General features: G+C 37.6%; 1 protein-coding gene across 8 annotated transcripts in view; it reads left to right on the top strand.

The window, feature by feature from the left end:
- The window catches only part of PDE1C (phosphodiesterase 1C), a 537,291-nt gene that overhangs the window by 387,093 nt on the left and 133,087 nt on the right, over nucleotides 1–17,111 (top strand). The gene's annotated exons all lie outside the window — the stretch shown is intronic.

Here is a 17,111-nt window from a genome sequence, read left to right as displayed (position 1 = left end):
TCAGGTAATCTTTACTCCATGAACTGCACTCTTTTTACTCCACATATGACAATACTGTCTATTAAGGATTATATGGGTTATGCCCTGACATTATGACTCAGGTATTTCTGTTTTCTTAAGTGTTACTCCCTATTTTTAGTATCTTAATTGGATAGCAAATAATTGGCCAGATATTCAAATTTGAACTTAGAGATTTATCTGTAAACCCCACCAAAATATATGACTTACTCACAGCAGTGCTGCTGCTGATCATTAGTTGCATATAACCTGATCCATGGAAACGGAGGAACAAGAAAGAAGAAAAGGAATGCCGTTCACTTTTTAAATAGTAGTCCCACCTTAGAAATCAGCCATCTTGGGTCAAGTAGATTTAGATTATAGCGGTATGCTATAGTACAGAGGAGACTTCTGGCCAAATATGGCAGATTAAACACATGGGTTTACCTTTGCTCCTTCATAAAACCATTCCATATGACAGCAAAACAATGAAGAAGGCATAAATGTACAAGAACAGAAGGGGAGAGGAAATGACAGAAGAAAAGAGATGTCAACAAAAATTTGAAAGCTGGAAATTGCATGAACTGATCTAACAGTCATAGCATACTGGTCTCGGCAGAAAAGCCTTCAGAGAGGGCAGGGGCCAGTTCATATTGGCTGCAGAACAACAGAAAGACTGTATGCAGGAGCTGGGGCCACAAAGAAGCCCTGAATGGCTAGTTCACAATCTTCACGGGGGCAGTCAGACCCCCTGGTCCCCTCTGCAACAGGCACAACTAAGCATCTCACCCTCTCTGTCCCTCTCCCTCTACCCTCCCCTTCTCCCTCTCCCCATCTCTCTCTTTCTCTTCACTCTGGGATGAAGAAGAAGTCCTTTAGCTTTCCATGGGTCTACAGAGTTGGCCTGGGCATACATGCGTGATATATACATATATACAAATGAATAATATGTTGCCTCAGAATTGGCAGTTTGGTGCAAATTTTGTTCAGTGTCGGGTATTCCATCTCCAAAACTCCGAAGCCAGAATGGCATGGAATTGTGACACAAAATGTCCTTGTCTTGCTTGAATCCAGGACACTGAAATTACAGGTGAGGTAGGGGATACTGATTAATATTTAATTGATAGTTGTCATTGAAATAGAAAATGAGCATGCTAAAAAAATCAGTAGCTCCTCATGGATCTGTTTGATACAATAAATCACTAAATGAATTTACATTCTAATTAAGGAGGTCCAATCACCTTGACCTCTTATAAATCTCCTGGGGCTTAGTATTGGAAAGGACTTCAATATTAAATATTTTGATGGTCTTTGATGTATGTGGTTGTGGGTAGCACTTGATTATTTATATTATTTATAGTATTATTATTTCCACATGGTTTAAATCAGGGTAGTGATTTGAATCTAAACTATTCAATATATCATTTCTAACAGAGGCTTTTCCAAAGGTATAGATATTTTTAACAGATCCTTTGGCAAAGGCTTTGATATTTAATTATTAAACATGATTGAAGAGTAATTTATTACTTGATTTAAAAGTATAGCTATCTGAGGGGCGCCTGGGTGGCTCAGATGGTTAAGCATCTGCCTTCGGCTCAGGTCATGATCCCAGGGTCCTGGGATCGAGCCCCGCATCGGGCTCCTGGCTCAGCAAGGAGCCTGCTTCTCCCTCTCCCTCTGCCTCTCTCCCTGCTCATGCTTTCTCTTCTCTCTCTCTGTATCTCTGTGTCTCAAATGAATAAATAAAATCCTTTAAAAAAATAAATAAAAGTATAGCTATTTGGAAGAAATGGAGAATTATGAAGAGTAGATCAATAGCTTGCCAGGTCCTGAATGCAGGTTTAATGCAGTAATTTGGGGGAAAAAAAAAACTTTATTGATTGATTTCTACTTTTTATTTTTTACATTCAGTTGCTATATGAAAAAGCAACTTATCCAAATGCAGTATCAAGACAATTAATGTCATTAAGTAAAATATTTTTTTAACAGGCTTATTCAGGAAGCCGGAGAATTAAAACTACAAAGGCTTGGTTTTGGCAGTGTAATTACTGTAATTCTTGGAAATTCATAGGTCTGACTCATTTATACCGAGGTTGATATTAATTTGCTTTAAAAAGGAATACCCATCTGTGATTGTTGCATTGGTAAAAGGTCATAAAATCTTGAAGGTGCCTCAGAACCTTTCAAATGAAACTGATGACTATAAAACTTTTATTTTTCTTTAAAATAATCCCTGGGACTTTAGCACACATGATGTAACATACATATCTTCTGTTTGTAAAAAGAGAATTATTCCTACCAAAACGAACTCTCTGTTCATCTTGTGGTTATATTTGAGATGGGTCCTGGATCAGGATTGGGGCCATTTACTTCTCTACCTGTGGCTGAATAGAAGTGATGCTTTTCCCATCCAGGAGGGCTGCCTCACTTTGAGCTGCTGGACCTCCGTAGGGTCATTTATGTTTCTGTCCATGACCAATAGTGGGGTTCTTTCTCGGGTCAGCTGTGAAGTATAGACTTTTGGCATGAGGACTGGCAGCAACATAACAACATTACACCCTCTCGGCATCAAATCAATACATTTCTCTTCACCAACCAGGTGTTGGAGGAAACTGGTCCAGTGACTCTAGAAAGAGGTATGAATAAAAGGAATGGGAGCTGATAGTGTCATTGTAGGCCATATAATGGAGCAGTCCCTCAATATTATGCTTCACACTTCTCACAATTTAATATAAAGTTTGCCACACACTGTTGTAAATTTCTTAGTTTTATATACTTAAATAATTATAAATGTTTAATATACTTATAAAATATATATATATAATTTCATCTTTATAGTATTCTCTGTGGTGGATATTAATGTTATTCTCTTTACAGATAAGGAAACCAAAACACAGAGAAGTTAGTGTAGACATTCAAGGCTAAGCAAGCCCAGACAAAAATTCCATGGATTCAGTGAAGTGTGAAGGATATGTGGTTATCATTAATCCCCCAAATAAATAAGTAGCATCATCTAGGCCAATTTTGTCAGTATCAAAACTGGAGGTTGGGCAGGTTTTCATGCTGAAGTAACTTGGCAGCAGACAGCAGGCCCATTGGGCAAGCAGGGATTTTTAGGAAGATAAAATAATATTCAGCCAAGACCTAGGTGGAAGGACTAACTTGGCAGCTGAACCTTGAATATTGGTGACACTGGAGAGCAAGGCCAAGCCTGGGTCTGGGGCTCCTGGAGAGCATCTAGGTTGGGCTGCTATGACAAGATTGGGACATGAAAGGACAACTCTTATTGGGTAAGGCAGGATCTTAATAAAGGACACAGGTTCCAAACCCACAGATCAGTCTACACAGCAGTAAGACTGACTTTTGATTAGATTCTTGGGGGACCTTAAATCTCATCCTGGGTAGCAAATGAATTGGTTTAAGAGGGATAATATAATAAGTGAATATTTGAATGAATGAATGAAGGTCATCTTGGTGAGGCTAAGCAAATAGAGTTATATGAATTGGAGATATTTAGGGGCAGACAGACAGACATAGCATTGTTACATAGTGAGTTTTTTTGTGATAATGGATTTATTCTTGAGCAAACCCTCTTATAGCTTCAGAGAAATAGTGACTGCCTCGCAATTAAACTGTGGTGTCTTCTCAGCTCTTTTCAACTGGACAGCATTTTTTTTGTATTATAGATGCTAAAAGGCAACATTTAAAATAGAAGAAAAACCTTGAGATAACCATAAGTTATATCTGTTTATGTGGCATGAGCATCCTTTACCAAAGTTGTTTTTGAGGTAATTCTTTTTATGTATTTGGTAGTTTAGTATTCAACCTTTGTAATGATTGAAGAAGACAGCTGATAATGGGGGAAAAGGAATGAATTTGCTTAATCCACATCTCCTTGCCTTGAAAAACACATATTTTGCATGAGTTGACTGTAGTTAAAGATGTATTATGTTAGGTCTGCTATTTGCTTTCCCTAGATTCCTCTTATTATCCTGGCCAGTGTAAGCATCCCTAGTTAACACACAAATAGAAAAAGCAAGGTATATGTTGACGTTTGGGTGTAGATGGATAAAGTTGGATGTAGAATTGCTAAATTCTTCCCTGAACTCCTTGTCATCAAGTGTTTCTTTTCCGCCTGTGCTTATTTTTGCACGTATAATCCAAACTCTTATATTTGTCTTGATATGATAAGGTTTTCCAGTGATAATCTCTATATTCTCTAGACTATATTTTAACTAAGATCTTAGCCTTTGACTTTTTTTTATAGTTGTTTTGGCAATATTTGTGTAATTAATTCATATTTGGTATAGAACCAACTTTGAATCTGACTTGTAAATCAGATTGGAGCTGCTTAAAAATTATCTGACTGATTTTGAGCCAATCTGAGTTATGTTTATATGAATTTATTTTAGCTAATATATGCTTTTCTTTTTGTTTTTGCCTTGGACCTAAACCAGACTAACTGTATGGAGTGTCAGTGAGAAGGAATGAGGATAATTGCTGGTTTAAAATTATAACTGCTGTGGATTTAACTGACATACAACCCTGAGATGTAGGTGGAAGGTGGCAAGCTGAAGGGTGATTAATGAAGTGGACTGTGCAGGTTCTTTCTGAAAAACTTTGCTCCTTGTACTCATGAACAGACATGGCAAACCAACACAAAAATGCTGCTCAGTAGCCACAGCCAAACTGGTTTTCTGAGGCTAGGATTGGAGAAGTGTGTGTAAGGACAAATACTAGTTTGTACTTGCTTCCTCAAAGGGGTGCCAGTGCCATCTCTTGAAAGGATTTTAGACTGTTCTTGCCTTGGTCCCAGATCACTTGGGTTGCCTTTATACCTCAAATCACCCTACTTCTTACCCTGTTCAGATTCTGGTGTCTTATCTGCTATTTCCGAGTTCATCCATAGTCACATCTCTAATTTGACCCCTGCTGCATAACTCTTGCCCTTGTGACTCCAGGTTTCAGCTTTGTCTTCCTGACCCAAGGTTGTTACCATTAGCCTCTCTCCTCCTATGTGACCCAAATTGGCCATAACTTATTATTTATGGTGTTTTGTTTCCCCAGTTCACTCCCTAATAAAATGGAACTGGACACAACTGTTGTAAAGCATTGGCTGGTACCTTGGGGATTGCCTTTCTTTTAAGCAGTCTCAGATTTCCCTGAAAATTTTTATTGAAAATTCATGTGATTGGCGGTGTATGTACCATGTAGAGAGCTAAAGTGAAAGTTGAAAATAGGGCTTCTGAGTTATAGACAGTGTGGGACAAAATGCAACCTCAAATGTATGCATCCTCTTTGATGATGACAATGAACCCTTGCCACCACCCCTTTTCGGGGGGAGAAAGCTGAGGTCCATGATGTTTGTGTCCTCGTTGTTATGTGGTACATCAACCAGGTTGGGAAGATATCTCGGTCTCTGAGCTCTTGTGTCTCTTGATCACCAAAACTACAGGTTGAAATATGAAATACTTGGTCTAGCCAACCACTTGGGGTCAAGAAGATAAAAATCAAGTCCAACTATGTAGGCAAACATTTGAGTACTAATCTGTAAAACACAAGCATTATCAGTGATTACCTGTTAAACATGTTTCTGTGTAAGAAAAAGAAAATATTTTTTTCACGTAATTTGTAGCCAGCTAACTGTTGTCTTTTTTTTAAAAAACAGCCCTATTGAATGCATCCTGCTGTTGTACAGGGAACTCCCTGTCTCAAAGGCAAAAATATTTTTTATTATCTATGTTTTAACATACCGTGATATGAAAATAGTATTTCCTCTCTCAAAGTAAATTTCATTTTAGAAATACGTGTTTACCCAAATGGAAAGAAACCTATATGTTAAGTCAAAATATTCTGAATATTTATGGTAATAACTGTGTGGCTAAGGGACTATAAGATAACTGGATTTGAGATAAAAGTCTTCCTTCTCATTTGTTGTTTCAGAATTAATAGGTTTTGTTGATTTTTATCCTCCTGATCGCAGTGACTTGTATATATATATATATCTCCTGCTCTGTTAACATTATGTCCACCTCTGTACAGTAAACCTTTGCTTCCTGGAAACCAATGGATTTAAATTTTGATTAAAAGAAAACACATCGAATTTAATGCCACCTGCCCGAAACAGGAACAACAGAGAAAATAAAAACTCCTACCACACTTTGATCATGCTGAGAAGGAGAAAAAGGAATGAAACCAATTTTGCTTCCTCTGGAGGCATAGATAACAGGCAGCACACTTCATTTATTTTTTTAAGGATTTATTTATTTATTTTGAGAGAGAGAGAGAGCATGCATGCCTGAGCGAGCGCCTGCAGGAGCAGGGGGAGGGGCAGAGGGAGTGGGAGGGGAGAATCCCAGGCAGACTCCCTGCTGAGCATGGAGCCCCATGCAGGGTTTGACTTCATGACCCTGAGATCCTGACCTTAGTCAAAATCAAGAGTCAGCCGCTTAACCAACTGAGCGACACAGGCACCCCAACAGGCAGCGCACTTTAAAAGAAGTAAACAAGGAAACTCAGTGGCTAGGTTGAGATATAAGCACTTGAGTTTCCACACGGATTTCTTGGTTGACTTGAGGGAAAGTTATTACCTTCTCTTAGCTTCAGTTTTCCCATTTGTAAGATGGGCATAATAACGGTACCTACCTCCTAGATTGTTGTGAAAGTTTTCAGTGTCATGAGCACATCTGGCCCACAGTCAGTGAAACTGATTTATTATTTACTATTCTAGAGGGAACTGAGGGGGAGGTCTCCCTGGCTGACACCTCCTGGGATGGGCAGAAGTGGATTTCAGGGTGTATCAGGGAGGCTGATACAGGAATGGCATTAGGGAGATTAACAGCACATGCCCCCTTCTTTGGAGACAAGGAAGCAGGATGAGGTTTGCTTTCTTAGTTATGGCAACTCATAAAATACTGTAGTAAACTTAGAGGATTCTGAGGGCCAGCTTTGAGGTTGTGTGATTACTCGGCTCCTTGAGACTGTCCTGTTTCTGGTGGTTATATACCAGGCCAAAAGGTGACAGGGAGCATCATAGATCCCATAGAGGCCTCTCTCAATTTGCAAAGTATTAAATTTCTGTACATGTTTATTTGCTAGTTTATATGTGTGTGTGTGTGTGTGTGTGTGTGTATAAACTAATCAAAAATAATAGCCTAATTCCATCATCCTGCTTTGAATATATGTAAGCAATTCACATATATTTTTCTGGGTTTAGGCTTAGTATTTTGGTGTGAGTATTCTATTTAAAAATTAGGCTGACAAATTGGAAACCAGCCTATCAAGCTAAGCTGAAAACACACTTCAGTTGTTTTTAGAATTGGGTTCCTCATGATCACAAACAGTTATCTATTGTTTGCATAGACCAGGTGTTGTACTCTTCTAAGTGTTTTACAACAGTTGCATGAGATAGGGGCTCTTTTTCCCTCTTGACAGAGGAGGACACTGAAGCAGGGGAAGATCCAGTAGCTCAAACTCACACTGTTTTTGAGCGGCAGAGCTGGGATTGAAACCTAGGCCGTTAAGCTGTAGAAGCCATGCACTCACTCACCACATCTATGGCCTCTCAATTTACAGGCTTTTGAGAACAGATGGATCTTCTCATTAGAACATATTACAATCAAATCATGTTATTTGCCTGGATTTCACCACGCTACTAGCTTTTGAAAAGCCTCTGCTTGATTTCCTCATTTGGCCCACGCTGGAGCAAGCAGGTAGTTCCCATTATCTGTCCCTGGGATGTTGGGTGGAGCTGGTACAAGGCAGCAGCAATGGAGCAGGGAATGCTCCACTTGTAAAAGGCAGGTGGAGAAATAGGGGAGCAAATGCTTTAAGCACCTCCAGAGGTGCTTCTGAACTCCAGTTCACCTAAACGGAAGGTGAAAACTTAAGTGGACAGAAATAGGACTAGGAATTAAAATGGGGAAGGGCAGTAAGAGCAGGGTAAAAATAAAGACATCAGGAGGAAGGACCATCCTATGGGAGAAAAGTGAAGCTAAGCAGTGGCCTTGATTTTTGGAGAGGACCCAACATTTTTCTGGCTACAGTGGAAGTCACCCTAGTTATGTCTTCATTTTTAGAGAAGAATATCTATTACACAGTGCTTAAACATACTCTAGAGCAATGATTCTCAGACAGGAGGGATTTTGCCCACCAGAGGACATTGATAATGCCTGGAGACATTTTGGGTTGTCACAACTTGGGGCTGGGTGCTACTGTCATTGAGTAGGTAGGGGCCAGGGATACTATTGAATATCCAGCAGTGCACAAGGCAACCAACCCTTCACAACAAAGAACTAGCCCAAAATGTTAATAGTGCCAATTTTGAGAAAGTCCAGTCTGGAGCCAGACTGCCAGGGTTCAAGTCTTGACTCTGCCCTTTACTTTTTCTGTGATCTTGGGAAAGGTGCTTAGCCTCTATGCATCGTTTTTTCATCTGTGAAATGAACTGAAGACCCAATTTCATTTAAAATAAGATGCTGTCCAATGTAAGGTACACCTTCATTTTATGGAAAATAAATCAATGCCAAATAAGTCATTCTATAGATTGTACAATGCATCTGTTTCAGATATACTAAAATGTGGAAATAAGTATGTCTTAGAATTGATAATATATGTTAATAGGGGCTTTAGAAAGATTAAATGGATGTGTGTTCTTAGACAGTTCATAGCTCATACATGGTAGGTACTATATGAGCTTTAGGAGCAATGGGGAATGAAGAAAGGAGGTTTCCTTTTCCTTCCCTCTCTTTCCCTCTTTGGTGTTAATAAACCTAAAAGAGCCAGTACCCTGGGGGCTTTATCTATAACATAGCACACATTCTGGATCGTGGTTATCAGCTCCAAGTGGAGCAGAAATGAGGGAGCCAAATATGAAGCCCAAGAGAGTCCAGGCACTTGATGGTCAAGGGTGTGATAGGAAAGGGGACTAGACTCATTCCTCACATGAGAGGGCATGAAGCCTTATTTAGAAAGTTCCAGTGGCATGTTTTGATATTAGAGGATGTCCAAGGATCTGTGTGTTCTCTGACAATGATTTGATCAAATCACTGATCGCCAGTGTGTAGAAATAGCCATAATGGCCAAAACCATCTACTTACTTAGTTATAATTAGAAACTGACATCTGGGTAACCAACTAAGAGGACTTAGGCCACATTGTTTTAGAAGTTTTTATCTTTGGCTCATTTTCCTATTTCTCGGTGGTGATAACCATGTTCACATATTTCAGTGGTTAGGTCAGTGGAATTCTGAGTGAGAGAGTTATACAGTCTGTAGGTGCAAAGTGCTAAAAATGGGAAATTCATGTGGGACTTCTAAAGAATGAAAGGCTCTCAAGCAATTTATCAGGATCTGTAGTTTCTGTGCTTGAGTCTTGCATCCTTTGTACCCCAAACATTGCAAGTGAAGAATCTAAGAGATAGAGCACAAGAGAACTGTCAGCTGAATCAACTCATTCATTCACTCACTCATTTATTTAAAAGACATTTGTTGTGCACCTACTATGTAATAGTCACTGGAGTTATAGGGATGAGTAAGAGTTCAGGGTGTTTATTAAAAATTCACATATCTGTGTTTTGTCCTTCTTTAAAATTTATTTTTAATTAAAATGGTGGTAGGAATCCCTAGCTGTTGCTAAATTTTATATTGCTTCCAACATAATGTTGCTAAACCCCTTAGGAACAGCTGTGTGTTTCTTGAGTAGAGGCTGATAAACTGACTAGAATCACTACAACTCCTTGCCATGTAAGAATGCAAGAGTAATTCTGTCAGTCAGGGTTCAACTGGAAAAGTGGACCCCATAGGAGATATATATTAGATTGTGACTGCTAGTGACAGTCTTACTCAATATGAGGGGCTGCCAGGTAAGACCCAGGATCTGCTGGGATGGCCATCAGGCGGGGCAGCCTGGAACTCTTCGGCATGGTTGAAGTTGCTATCCAGAGGCAAAAGTTCTTCTGGGAAGACTCAGTTCTGCTCCTAAGGGCTTTCAACTGGTCCACTCAAATTGTCTAGTATAATCTCCTTTATTTAAAGTCTGCTGATTATGGACTTGAATCACACCTACCTTCACAGCAACACTTAGATCAGTATTTGGTGGAATGACTGGGAACCAGCCTAGCCAAGTAGACATATCTAAAAGACCATCACAGGAATGTTAGAAAGAAATTTGTTTTAAACTGTATATTTTAATGGATAAGTAATGGCCAGATTATCTCAGTCCACCATTAATTTTCTAGTAGTACTTTAACATTGTTACATTATTTGGGCTGTATTTGTAAAACATCACAATTAGTTGATAAAATCAATGAAAGAAAAAAATAGAGGCATTTTTGCATCAATTTGGTCAATTTATAAACTAAGATGTAAAATGTGTCATTGGTTGTGTTAGCATTTTGAGGACAGTCTCTGGCTACTAATATTTTTTTTCATCATTTAGCTCATTCATTGGATGCCAGTATCCATAGTCCTGGGCATGGTCTTGGAATCTAATTTTAACTTGGGAAACATACAACTCAAAATTTAAAAGTATTCTATCTCTAAGGAAGTTGAGAGGTTGAATAGGAATATGGTCACAGTGTTTGATTTGTTTTAGTATGTCTTATTCATCTGTTTGGTCATTTGATAAATCATCCAATCTATGTTACTTGTTGAATTACATAATAGTTAAAAACACAGGCTCTGGAGTCAAATACCATCACTTTCTAGGTGTGCCACCTTGGAAAAGTTATGTACACTGAGCCATTTTTTCATTGTGAAATAGGAATAATAATATTAACTACTTCATAGATTTGTTTGGAGGACTAAATGAGCTTATCCTGCAAAGTCAGAGTGTTTCCTTCTTGAAGTCATGGACTGATTTTCAGTCTCTGTACACGTGGCACAGCACAGGACTGACTGACAGAAGCATACAAACTGACTGTTACAACACACCGTGATGTGCCCGTTAATGGTAGATGGCCTGAGCATGGCAGAGGCCCCCTGGAGTGAGAATACCTGCATCTTCTCACTGTGGTGAGGTGTTTCGGCCCTCTACTCCTCACACAGTGAACCTTAGCACCACCATCAAAATTTGGAATCGAGGGATGCCTGGGTGTCTCAGTCGTTAAGTGTCTGCCTTCAGCTCAGGTCATGATCTCAGGGTCCTGGGATCGAGCCCGGCATCAGGCTCCCAGCTCAGCGGAAGCCTGCTTCTCCCTCTCCCACTCCCCCTGCTGGTGTTCCCTCTCTCGCTGTCTCTCTCTGTCAAATAAATAAAATTAAAAAAAAAAAAAAACAAAACTTGGCATCGAGATTAATGACATGATAATAGAGGAACTGTTCCATCAAGAAGCAGAAATTAAAGAAAGAAAATGATATTGGAACTTTCCATGGGAAGTCAGGTCCGTGACCTCAATAAGTAAAGATCCTAAAGAAATTTCTAGGTTACAGAGCAATATTACTAAATGATTGTGAATATTAGCTTTTTAGAGATTTACCTACTGAGGGTTGTCACATGAAATCAAGATTATCAGTATCCTATAATTAAATCATTGTGTGGTTAGTGGGCCCATTTTAACTTTGTCTTTAAATTAGATGTAAATTAAATTTTACATCTTCCCCTCTTACCCACCCCCCTTTTTTCCTGTACACTCATCTGTTTCTCCCATAAGGTTTTATTTTGCTCTAGTTATTTGGCTGCATATAAATACTTCCTGACTTGTAGGAGTAATTTTTACCTGTTCCCAGGTGATTGCTGACATTGAAAGTAAATGACTCTATCAAGTGTATTTCCAAAGAACTTCTGCACAGAGAACTTAACTCACTTTATGAATGCCTTTATATAAGAGATATATTTTCCATCTTTGTATAATAAATCTGCTTATATCTTTGGGATATTTTTTCATATTCACAGATTTTATTGTTTTTATTAGATTACTTTTCACCCTACAATAAATTGCCTGCTAATGAGTTGCAATACATTAACTTTCAATGAAGAATGAAATGAAAGGGAGGAATATAAAATTATAAATAGGTGTATAAATGGCATTATACTAACAACAGGAGACTTATCATAGTCTAGTTTGTGGGGCATGTGATTACATTTCCCATCATTGTTCACAGGCAGAACCACCTCACAATACTTCATATAATCCTTTTGTTAGGCTCGTATTCTGTAAAATGGGACTCAAACACCTGCTTCCCATAAAGTTTTACAGGTTCTAATGTATTAAATACCTTTTATGCTTGCTGATTTTTCTTGGTGATAGTCTCCATATAGAATGAGTTATGAGTCACAGTCAACCTTATCTATGGAGGCCTATATGTTTTGGGAAGGAAGGAATGGTGCCCAGGAATGCAGATGAGGCTGGATTGCCTTATAATATGACTTGGATGCCATTTTTCTTGTTCTGTGCTTCCTTGGACAAGGATATTTATCTTGCTTCTACCTGAAAGCTCAGAACTTCCCACCCTCTGAGGTTAGTTCTGACTCTACACACACACACACACACACACACACACACACACACACTCATGACGTTATTAGGAGGTTGTTGGCTCATTCTCAAAACCTATTCTTGCTCATCAGTTGAACTCTTTTTAAAATATTGTCTTGCGGGTGCCTGGGTGGCTCAGTTGGTTGGGTGACTGCCTTCAGCTCAGGTCATGATCCTGGAGTCCCAGGATCAAGTCCTGCATCGGGCTCCCTGCTCAGCAGGGAGTCTGCTTCTCCCTCTGACCCTCCCCCCTCTCATGTGCTCTCTCTCTCTCACTCTCTCAAATGGATAAATAGAATCTTTAAAAAAAAAAGAAAGCTTTAAAAAAAAATAAAATAAAATATTGTCTTGCATCATAGTTATTTATATACCTAGCAGAGTACCTGGCTCAAAGTACACACGTATGTGCGTGCATGCGTGTAGCAGCTGCTGAGGGTTTAAAAGCACTCTGCTAATCTCTCTACATGCACTATTTTATATAATTATCACCAAACCTGTGAAGTAAATACTCTTATCATCCCTATCTTATCAAAGAAGAAATGGAAATACTGGGAGTTTGAAAAACTTGTACAAAGTTATAAAACTAGTAAACAAAAAAGCTAGGCTTTGGAACAGAAGGCTTTATACTCCATAGGCCATGTGGTAGACTGCTGGGCAATCCCTTGTCTTGTTCACTTACTGTTGCATGACTGAATGCCGGTGCTCCTCACTGAACTGGAAGCTTCTTGCACCTTTTCTCTCAGTAGCCCATACAGCACCTGCCATGGACTTGGCAATAACAAATGCTGTTGCTTCAACAATACACTTGGCCAAGGGCATGGGGATTTTGGATCTACACCTCTTCCGATATCAAGCCCAAACCAAGGAAAGTGTATTTCACTGTACAGCTAATTTACTTAAAGCAAAGGCAAAGATGGATTCACAGAATGACCCATCATCCTTGTATTAGCTTATACTGTAATATACAAAGTTAACACACTCTTGGGAATTAAGAGAAGTTGACATTTGGGAGATAATAACTAATTAGAATCTCATGATACTAACACTGTTAAAAAAACCTGAAAAAACTGAAAGAGTTGTATAAGAATGAGATGACTGAAGGTGTTACATGTGGTGTTTGTGAGGAAATGATGTGGGACTAAACATAAAGAGAAGTTATGGTTAGATAATGACTTCAAGCATATGAAGATTTTGGGAGAAACATAATAGTGATCAATCAGTTTACACATAAGAGAATATGTACTTAAAGTAAAATGTTGGGCTTGCCATTTATTATTCATCCAACATATTTACTTAGTGTCCACTATGATCCTAGCACTACAAAGGCAATTTCAACCATAAGGGCTTTAAAAGAAACAAAAATTTGCACACATTAAGTTAAATAGAAGTGACAAATTATTTCCTGGTTCTAAAATGTGGAAGGAATTGGGATGACTGAGTGGCTCAGTCGGTTAAGCATCTGACTCTTGAATTCAGGTCTTGATCTCAGAATTGTGAGTTCAAGCCCTCCATTGGGCTTAACAAACAAAATTAAAAAAATGTAGAAGGAACTTATTTCACAGATAATTTTGCAGTAAAAGACATGCTTTTTTTCAAATAGACATTTTCATCTCTAAAAATTTTCTAAAAATAAGTAGCATAACATTTTATCTTAATTTGATATTTTTTTCAGGAAGTCAAGATAACAAAGTCCAGGTCTACTGCTATTTGATTATATAATATAGTGATAACACTTAGCTAATCTATAAGAATAGAGATGTTCGTTCTTATTTGTATGTCTGAAACCAATTAGAATACTGTCAATTTGTGACCTATTTGCTTTTGTTTCCTTGGGTCTAGAATAATGTATAGCACACTGGCAATCTTCAAATGTTTATTAAGTTAAGTGCAGGCAATCATTTGATATCTTGTAGCTAATTTGCGCTGTTAGGCTGTGAGCAATTTGGGACCAAGGTCCGTGTCACGGATTCCTCTGTTGTTCTCCACAGTGTCTAACAGAGTACCTAGCCTAGAGTAAGTATGTTCATCCAGTTTATAAAAGAACAAAATAAAAGAAGTCTTAGCATAGATTTTACCAAGTTTTTCAACCGAATAATAATTAAGGTAACACATTTGACTGCTGGTTAAAATGCTCCTAGTTTGTGATGATAAAAAAAGCATCTCATCAACAAATATGGTCGGTTGACAAAGCTTCCAAACCATTTCCATAAGTCCTTTAAAGTGTGTTAATTATAGTCATGAACCATAGAGTTTGGGATGCATAATTTACTGTTAAAGTATTAATTTTACTTGCTTCGATTGAGATGGCAGGTCTTTGTCGAGTTGGTTCTTTCTCAAAAGAATGGTAAACATTCAGTGAATGTTGGAAAAAATTCTTATTCTTATCCATTTCTATAGTGAGTTGAAGCAGTACTTAGCAGTAATCAGTAGGAGAAAAATTATACATAGACCTTGCTTCTTCATATTTATGTGTCTGGACACCCTGGATTTAGATATTTTTAAAAAGTGAGTGGAGATGTGATATCTTCATTTAGAAGAATCTGAAAAATTAACAATTGTCATAGGACCCTAAATTTAAGACCTTTACGTGTAAGAGAAATTTCTTTAATTGTATACAGATTTTTTTCACTTTCAGTGATTTTGCTTACAAATTTCATATTGTCTCCAAATCCAGATTCATTGTTACCCCTAATGAGAAATGCTAAAGGTTTCCTTAGAATTATTAGTTCATTAAAGTTTAAAGATGTTTCTCTTTGCTTTTTCATTTCGTTCTGCGCTTCTCTTCGGTGCTTATCAAACCAAGAAATGAGATGGTTTATTTACTGTTGCCTAGTCCTGCATCACGAGAGGCTGAATTCTGCTTTTGTCTTGGTTTGATGTAGGGCTAGAACGACAAGCATTCCCAAAAGACTACACATAGAGCCCACTATGTTCCTTTGTGCTGAGAAGGTGGCCATGAAATTCAGAACATTCTCACTGTCTAAATTTTCTTTTGAGTGTAAGTTCATGGCTCTACTTACGTGTTTAAGGATAAACAGGGAAACCAAGATTGAGGGTCAAAATAAGTTTAAGGGGGAAATGACCACTTACTGTCTTGTCTTAATCTTATTTTTCTAAATTATAGAGATAACCAAAGAAGAACTGATTATTACATAAGCATAAATGCTGGCCCTTTGATTAAAGTTGTAAATGTAATTTCCTAAATGTCCCACAGGCAACTGTAAAACGTGATTAGATTGTAACAATAAGTGAGTTTGCCCAATTGTTTTCCTGTTTGACTCGGGCTGCTATTTTTGGAGAAACCGCCCCTAAGGAAATAGTCTTCCCATTACATGCTCTCATTTTGAAAGCTTTGGCAAAAGAATGGACTGTCTTGATATTTAAATTCTTACTATTATTACATAATGTATAGACTAGAGCATCTAGGACTCAAAGATTGCCAGGTTTTACAATGAATATAAATGCAGGAATTGATCTAAGAATCTGACCTTGTGGTATTTGAGTGCCATTTACATTCACTGGAGTACTGATATATGAAAAGTTCGTTCATTAGAATTCCTTACTGAGTGAATTAATTTATCAGTGGTGTACCTAAGATTAAAAAATTTTTCCTTGTATTTTATGGCATATTTGTAAAAATAGGATACTTCCGGTGCCTATAGAAAATAAAATACAATTTATTAGAGGTTTTAGTCATCACATATATCTTCAGATATTTTCTGTGCTCTATGGAAAGATTTATTTTAGTATTTTAAAAGTTTCTTTGTAGAATCCCAGATGCCAATATTTGCAGAAGCTTTATTTTCCTATCAAAAAGTTCTTTTTCCTTAAAAAATTTAAATATTTCCATTGGATATGGAATTATTTCATAAAAAGCACTGTTCCTTATTAGTGCCTTAATTCCTTGCTAATGGTTTCTTCCTTAAGGTTAGTGGTATAGCTTTGGCCTTATTATACATTAGTCCATAAAGTTTATTTGTTCAAATGAAATATGAAATATCCCAATGTGTAACAGAAAACACAATATAACACTTTGATTTTAATATTAAGACATACTTTTTGGTATTTTCAGCATTTCATTTGAGAAGGCTAAGAAAGAACTCTTACGTGGATTCTGTAAGGTATCTGGTAATTATGTATAGTTACCCATTTCATTTAATATATGGTGAACATCCTTCAGAGTTAATAAATATTATAAGTAATTATACTATATATTATACAATTTAAAATTTTATGTTTTATAGCTATAACACATAATGATAAAAATTGAAGATTTCCCAATTTATGGCATTACATTAATATAGTTAATCAACCACCTATTGGTGGAAACTATGATTTCTTTGCTGTTATAAAGGAGCACGCTGATGAACATCCTTGTAGATGAATACTTTAGAATATCCTTGTTTATTTTATTAGGATGAATAAATAGAAGAGAAATTGTTACATGAAAGGATGCTCACATTTTTCAAATTTCTGACAAACATTGCCCAGTTGCCAACTGGGAAGATCATGCAATTTATAGAACAATCAGTGACGTATGAGAGCAACCATTTTCCCCTATTCCTCTCTGCACTTTTATTATTGTTTATGATTCTGGCCAATTGAATAAATAAATGGCATCTCAGTGAAATTTTAATTGC

Source organism: Zalophus californianus, chromosome 12 (genome assembly GCF_009762305.2).
Source record: "Zalophus californianus isolate mZalCal1 chromosome 12, mZalCal1.pri.v2, whole genome shotgun sequence".
Lineage (NCBI taxonomy): Eukaryota > Metazoa > Chordata > Mammalia > Carnivora > Otariidae > Zalophus > Zalophus californianus.
Note: the sequence above shows the minus strand (reverse complement) of the source record. Positions and strands in the feature narration are given on the sequence as shown.